Source organism: Lactuca virosa, chromosome 8, assembly GCF_052849685.1.
Source record: "Lactuca virosa cultivar CGN04683 chromosome 8, Lactuca_virosa_CGN04683_v6, whole genome shotgun sequence".
Taxonomy (NCBI): Eukaryota; Viridiplantae; Streptophyta; class Magnoliopsida; order Asterales; family Asteraceae; genus Lactuca; species Lactuca virosa.
In genome coordinates, this window is record NC_136433.1 from 237,542,572 (window position 1) to 237,550,588 (window position 8,017).

Sequence of the window (8,017 nt, forward strand, 5' to 3'; positions counted from 1 at the left end):
CCCAACTCGTACACCGCGTGCACGACCCACTGAAGAACAAGCTACAACTCGCTAAAGCTCAAGGACGGGGACTTCATGCATTACGCTAAGCGTACACATACGTACCACCGAAAAGTCCAAACTTATATCTAACCTCTAAATAATTTCTTAATCCATAAAGTTGCCAACTTTACTCCTTTGCATGATTTAATGGGACCCAAAACCCGTTTTATCTATCTAAACCCATAATATGAACATTAACTTAAGCATGATTCATCAAAACCATCAAGATGATATATTTATGGTTCTTAATAACTCCATAATGGTTAAAGTTTCCAACTTTATCAATTAGAATGGTCCAACCAACCAAGATCTAGACTTAAAGTCTCAAAGGGACCCAAAAGTGCATCTTTTCCAACTTAATCCGTTAAGTCCAACTATTAAGCTTCTAGATCTGAATCATTATGATGTTTAGATGGATAAAGTTTGCAACGTTATCCACAACAAGGTCACAAACTATCAAGATCTAAAATTTATGCACTAAAGTGACCTAAAGCTCATAATACCCAAAACTAGCTAGATTTATCAAATGCATCATGAAGATTCAAACTTTATACCTCTAGAAGAAAGATCAAGGTGAACAAAGTCTGGATCTACAAGCTCCAATGCAACCAACACTTCACCAATGAGCTCCTTCTTTTCCAAGATGAACAAAGAATACTCTGAAGCACTTAAAAACACCTTCTTTTTATTCACAAGGCTCAAACTAAGGTTAGGGTTTCAAGGGTGGGTTTTGGAGAGGTGTAGGCTGATAATGGAACGAGTTTGGGGAAGTTAAGGAGCTTAAATAGGGCTCAAACCATGAAAACAGGGTTTGGGTACTGATCGCATATGCCTAACATACTCCAGGTATGCCCAGTGTACTCCAGGTATGCCTATTACGCCCAACATACTCCAGGTAAGCCCCAAAACCGACCTAACTTCAAACGATCATAACTTCTTCGTTTCAACTCCGATTTCAGCGATATTTATATCCACGGAAAGGTAATGAGAAGCTCTAAAACCTTATCAACTATCGTTTGCCTTAAAACGTTCCAAACTTAAATACAAAATTCATAAAAGGCCCGAGCTATCACTTTACAGTTATACCCTTGGGCTCCAAAGCACCAACCGAACTCTCGGATCACCTAATTTACATTACCCACATCCAAAGGGGGTCTAAATCTCTCTTTCCCCTGAGGACCGAAGCCTTTTGATAACTAATCTTCGGGTCATTTCCCCGAATTATGAAACGATTCGAAACAGGGTGTTACATACATGGTGTGCCTCCGGAGAGGCAGGTCGAGTCCAGGATTGATTTGGTTTCGGGTGTATCACCAATTTCTAAGGCGCTGTAACGATTGACACCACCTGAGATGCATGATTTATCCTCTCAACTTTAGTAGTTGTTGGGAAAGCAATTTATTAGACTTAGTAGTTAGCTGTGGGGAGCACCGATTTTGTTCGTCAAGAAGAAGGATGGCTCACATCGGATGTACATTGATTACCGTGAGTTGAACAAGTTGACAGTCAAGAACCGTTATACCCTTCCACGAATTGATGATCTCTTCGATCAGTTGCAGGGTGCATCTTGGTTCTCCATGATCAAATTGAGGTCAGGGTATCATCAGATGAGGGTTAGAGAGGAGGACGTGGAGAAGACCACGTTTCGGACTCGTTTTGGTCATTACGATTTCGTGGTGATGCCATTTGGGATCACCAATGTACCTGCGACATTTATGGATTTGATGAATTGGGTATGTAGGCCGATGCTCAATCGATCAGTTATTGTTTTCATTGATGATATCTTGGTGTATTCCAAGACTAGGGAGCAACATGAGGAGCACATTCGAGAGCTTCTGGGAGTTTTGAGTGGAGAACGGTTGTACGCCAAGTTCTCGAAGTGTGAGTTTTGGTTACGAGAGGTCCAGTTCTTAGGACACCTCATTAACCGAAATGAGATTTTAGTCGATCCGGCCAAGATTAAGGTCGTGATGCAGTGGGAGGTTCCGAAGTCTTCCTCGGAGATCAGGAGTTTCTTGGGTTTAGCGGGATATTATCTGATATTTATTCAGGATTTCTCAAAGATCGCAGTACCCCTCACTTGTCTCACGAGGAAGGGCATGGATTTCCATTGGGGCTCTAAGCAGCAGGTGACATTCGAGACTCTGAGACAGAAATTGTGTGAGGCCTCAGTGTTGACCCTCCCCTAGGGTGTTGATGATTTTGTGGTATTTTGTGACACATCTATCACGGGTTTGGGCGCAGTGATTATGCAGCGTGGGAGAGTTATTACTTATGCTTCTCGATAGTTGAAGTCGAATCAGGTCCGTTATCCGACTCACTATTTGGAGTTGGGGGCAGTAGTGTTTGCTCTCAAGATTTAGCGGCACTACTTGTATGTAGTTCGGTGTACTATCCACATGGATCACAAGAGTTTGTGATATATAATGGATCCGTCAAATCTAATATGAGACAACGTAAGTGGATTGATGTGGTCAAGGATTATGACTATAAGATTTTGTATCATCTTGGGAAGGCCAATGTGGTGGCTGATGCTTTGAGCCGCAAGACGGCTAGTTCTGCGAATGGAGGCATGTGTATGAGGATCTCGATTGATTCGCCATTATTGGATTTGATCAGGGAGGTTCAGGCCAAGGGAGTCAAGTAGGAAAATTAGCAGAAGGAGAAGTTCAATGGTAAGATTAATAGGTTTGCTACTGACAATCGTGCATTATTAAGCCGATATGGATGGGTTTGGGTGCCAGATTTTGGTGAGATTAGACAGAATGTATAGAGGAGGCACACAAGTCCGGATTTTTGATACACCCTATAGCCACCAAGATGTATTGGTATTTAAGGCTTAACTAGTGGTGGTCATGTATAAAAAGAGGGACATAGCATGGTATGTTGAGAGGTGCTTGACCTGTCGGATGGTTAAGGCCGAACACCAGAGACCGCATGGCAAGTTGCAGCCACTGGAGGTTCCCATGTGGAAATAGGAACATATTACCATGGATTTCGTCACAAAGTTACCTCGGACGGATCGGTTGACCAAGAGTGCCCAGTTCTTACATATCTGCGAGAGCTTCTCGACCGATTTGTACGTGCGCGAGATTGTTGCTCGGCATAGTATTTCAGTCTCCATTTTATCTAATAAAGATGTTAGGTCCACACACTACTAGAAAAACATCCTTTTACGACGTGCAATGTGTGTCGTAAAACGCTCAGACGACGCGTAAATGCGTGTCAAGGAGGCCCTGTCATAACGAGAGACGACACGCTTTTGCGCGTCGTCTATTTACGACGCGCATTTACGACCCGCAATTATGACACGCATTTACGACGCGCGTTTACGATACGCATTGCGTATCAAGGAAGGCCCTGTCATAAAGGAAGATGACACGCATTTGCGTGTCGTAACCTTACGACGCGCATTTACGACTCGCATTGCGTATCATTAAAGCCCCTGTCAAGAAAGGCCATGTCATAAATGAAGATGACATACATTTTTGCGTATCATAATTTTATATGTTTAAAAAAAATATTATTTACAGATTTACTAATTTTCAAATTAAATTTGTATTTAATGTCTCATAATAGAAATAAAAATATCATATACAAAAAATACAATCCATTGCATAAAATTGAATGTCATACAAATAATCGTTACATGGAAAGATAAAACAAATCAATAGAATTTGTAACAAAAATTTACAAACTAATTAGATACAAGAAATATAAAAAATATACCGTCAAATGCTTTTCAAAGTCTAATCTCGATGTCATCTCTTCAACTCACTTCTCCAGTTTGTCCTTAGCTTTTCTAAGAGATCCAGCATCTCTTGCAGGCTGTGACAACATATTATAATTTTTTAATTACTATTTATTCTTATAATTCAAAGCATTTAGATAAAACTAGGGAAGAATCCCGCGTTGCGGGTGTTGGAGTTGTGGGGGTTGGAGGGTATTTCATTGCCTTTTATTAAAAAACAGGAAATAGCAAGAAACTTTACAATACTTTAGCTTAAGCAACTCTTAAGAAACAATCCCAACTCCATCTTCCCTCCATGTTTCAAATGATGGTCATCTCTTAGCTAATATTTTGTGAAACAAATAGAAGACATCAATAAAAATTAATTATGACAAATGAAAATATATCATCCTTTAATTTTGTGAATAAAAAAACTCTATTCAAATAACTTTGTTTATGCATGTAAAGAGATTGAGCAATTACTGCAATTTCTTCCTCATATAAAACAAATGCTTGGGTGAAAAACTCATATACAACTGGTTCCAAATCAAAGTCGTTAACAGCCTGAAAAACCAAAAAGCAAAAAATCTTATATCATTGATGCAAAGGTTGAGGGTAGATTTGTCAAATGATCTCAATAGGTAATAATAAGTTTACCTCTGCACACTGTAAGTACAACCTCAAAGGCAATTCAAGTGCTGACACATATGAAAGTGCCTCAATTGTCTGAAAATGAACCCAAGGGTAAATCCGTAAATATTTCCAACTAATGAGTTCACAGCCTCTTTATGAGCCCTTAATATCAATTGTTTTACACTGTTGTTTGTGTAAAGGATAAAAGCATATATCAGTAACCTAATTTACAATGAAATTGTTAAATTTTTATAAAATGTTTGAATAACTTATTGCAATGTTGCCACCCAAGTTCGTGTGCCTTTTTATGATGGTTAAGCGTTTTTAATCACATACATTGGGATAAGATGCTGCAATTGCACATAGGTATCAGAAAAAAATGGAAAATAATTTGAAGATGAAATGACTAAAACTAAAAAGTAATATGTTCTCTAAGCTAAATAGGAGTTTTCTTTATAATTGTATGATGTTTAGTTGGAACTTGGAACAATTTATGTTGAATATTCTTGCATTGAGAATCTATGATTCAAGAATGTTTTCCAAATAAGTGGTAGTGTTTGAAAAAGTCAGATGCATGGACTTTTTTCATTAAAGATTGTAATAATCTATTTAACCTTATCTTCTAAAACATCAAGGAAAATCAAATTTGTTTTTTTTTTCTTTTGCTGCAACAATGCTGATTCATTGTTCCCTGATGAATAGTAATTGTGAGATAAGTATACATATAATCTAAATTAAGAATCTATAAAGCATAGTACCTCACAATCATAAAGGAATATAAGAAGGAAACTCAAATTCCTAAGTGTATAGCAGACCAACTGTTAGATTCTAATTAATTAAATAACAATTGATTATTAAATTTAACAGTAAAATGAAGTTTGGAAGCTTATTCTTACCTTGACCAACATCCCTATAAGGCTTTAGTAGCCATATTCACTCAAGCATTATGGCCTGAAAAACATAATACATTAAATTATATTTAAAGATGAAGATGACATGATATTACTTACTCGTTCTTCATCGGGAGTTCAAAATTTTCTAGTGATAGTTTCACCCGTTCAAGTCATAACAGGTCATCACACTCATAAAGGAATATAAGAAGGAAACTCAAATTCCTAACACCCTGTTCCCGAGTCGAAATTAACAAGGGAAGCGGAGAGAAAAGAAGAGAATTGGAGAGAAAGAAGGAGTCAAGAGTGTTCCCGAGTTTATTTTTTGGAGTGATTTGGGAAGAAAGGAAAGGAAATCACGACATTCTTTTCTCTCCTAATCTTCCTCCCAAATCGGAGAGATTTGGAGAGAAGACAATCACTGATAAAAAAAATCCCTATGATTACCAAACTACCCACTTATATTCACGTACAACCTCACAGGAAAAAAAAATCGCTGCTTCTGCTTCTCTGACAAGGGTATAATTGTCCACTTTTAGTTTTCGTTTCTTTTCTTTCCAAGTCAGGAGCACAAAGAAAAATAATTTTCCTTTCCTTTCTCTCGAACTCGGGAACAGAAAAATACACTTTACTTTCTTTTCCTTTCCTTTCTTTTCTCTCCATATTTCTCTTCTCTTCTTTTCTTTCTTTTAAATGAAACTCAGGAACAGGGTGTAAGTGTATAGCACCAACTGTTGGATTCTAATTAATTATGAATCAATTTCATGCATATCTTGTTTTTTCTAATTATTTATTGCATTTGTTTTTTAAATTATGTACGGATCTTTGTAAATTCTTTTTGTATTTAGTTTTCAAACAAAATTTAATTAGTTCTGTTGAAATATACATCTGTCAATGTATCAATCTTAACTTTGATAGTACAAAAGAATTATTATGTTGTTCTTTTGTGTTACTAATTCTGGGTTCTATTTTGGACTTATGAAGATTGTTGAGGGACCAAATTGTAAAAGTAGCATCAAGACTAATCGAGCAAACAAAAGAAATAAGGATGGAGGTATGCTGCTATCCTATAGATGACATGATATTACTTACTCGTTCTTTAGTCAAATAAATAAAAAAAATAAAAAAAATAGGCAATAATTATTAATATGTATTTTTTAGTATTTGGGGATTGTTTGCGAAGAACAACTTACCTTAGATAGTTCAAGGATGAATTGCTTGTAAAGATTTGAATAGCAGATAAGTATGGCACGTAATACTGTATGATTGTTTCATCTTCTCCGGCGTCGACTTTGATCGGAACTCCGGTGCCGTAAGCACTCCATTCATCAAAACTAATCCAAAGATCACCCAACGTGAATAAGTCAAAATTTTCTCTCTCCCATGGATGCCATAGCCGATTAAGCTTTGAAGCCTCACTCTGCACCCAAATTCATCACAATTTCAGCAATCAAAAACAAATCTACACTTGGGTTTTGCGGAATTGACAAATTACTCATCTGGGATTTCCATAAATCGATGGAAATTTCAGTAGAATCATACCTTGGAGAGGAATTGAGAGGGTACAACAGGTGTTGTACAGTCCAGGAACTGTGATGGATCGGATATGGCCAAGTAATTCTTCCACACAGCGCCTTCGAATCTCCATTAGAAGTACTAACCATCGATCAATCTTTTAGCCTCTGCTTCACCCTTTGAAATCTACAGCCACCATATGAAAAATCTTCTGAATCTTCACTGCTCGATATCTTCTCATCATCACAATTTCATAAATCTATAATTCATGGACCCTAATTTGAACCCTGGCATACCCCCTTTTAACCAACGATAAACCACCGGTAATAACCAAATCTGCCAAAACAATTAGTCAGAAGTATTCATCTCCGATCATATCGTATTATAATAGGTAGTTAGCATGAGAAACTCATCTGCCAAAGTTGAAGTATATTGCAACAAAATTGAATCTGTAGATGGTTGAATTTTTTGGCAAAATGTACAAAAATGGGTTGAAATTCATATTTTACTCACCGTATATGATATTCATCTCGATTGAGCAATAGAAGAAACGGGTAGAGTGGATGAGCTTGCCTCAATCCAAAACAACAGCCGCCGACCTAGGGCCCGTCGCCGCCTTGTAAAGCGCTTCAGTCGCTAATCCAGCCACCACGCTCCAGTCGCTAATCCAGTCACCACGCATTTCATTCCGATTAACCCTAAGTTTCATGGTGTCTCTAGCCTCAGAAGCCTTCTTCCCCTCTACTAAACCCTTCCCGGCGCCAACTACTGCGCCGCTGAGGTAACCGATGCCGGTGTAGTATGTCAGGTTTTCGCCCCATGAACGCCGTTGAGCGATGGATTCCTCTTGAAAGAGGTATTCAGGAGATGTGGGAAGTTTGTACAGGGTTTGTGCGGGGACTCTAAGATCTTGGTAAGGGTTGTATAGCCGACGGTTGTCGTGGTGGCCGTCGCTTTCGTTGTGATTTGAAGATCTCGGTTGGTAAGACATGTCGTAGTTAGGGCTACGATTAGGGTTTCGATCTTTCAAGAATCTGATTCCAAAGGGGAGAGAGAGAGAGAGAGAGAGAGAGAGAGAGAGAGTGAATGCAGAGGTAGAGGAAGACGAACTGCTTAAAGGATTATTAGGGTTTTTTGGTAGAGGATTTTAGAAGGAGAAGAAGGAGATGCATCCAGGCGGGGTGTTTAATTTTTTGGGATTTCATTT

At 38.2% G+C, this 8,017-nt stretch overlaps 1 long non-coding RNA gene and 1 pseudogene across 1 annotated transcript; both read right to left on the minus strand.

Moving 5' to 3' along the window:
* Positions 1-3,775: 3,775 nt before the first annotated feature.
* On the minus strand, positions 3,776-4,739 carry LOC145128860 (uncharacterized). Its single transcript, XR_013717145.1, has 3 exons — positions 4,430-4,739; positions 4,222-4,336; positions 3,776-4,115 (listed from the first exon to the last, which is right to left on the minus strand). It is a non-coding gene; the product is annotated as an uncharacterized LOC145128860 (long non-coding RNA).
* A 2,645-nt stretch (positions 4,740-7,384) lies between these two features.
* LOC145131344 (mitochondrial import inner membrane translocase subunit TIM23-1 pseudogene) lies at positions 7,385-7,801 on the minus strand (annotated as a pseudogene).
* Positions 7,802-8,017: the final 216 nt, after the last annotated feature.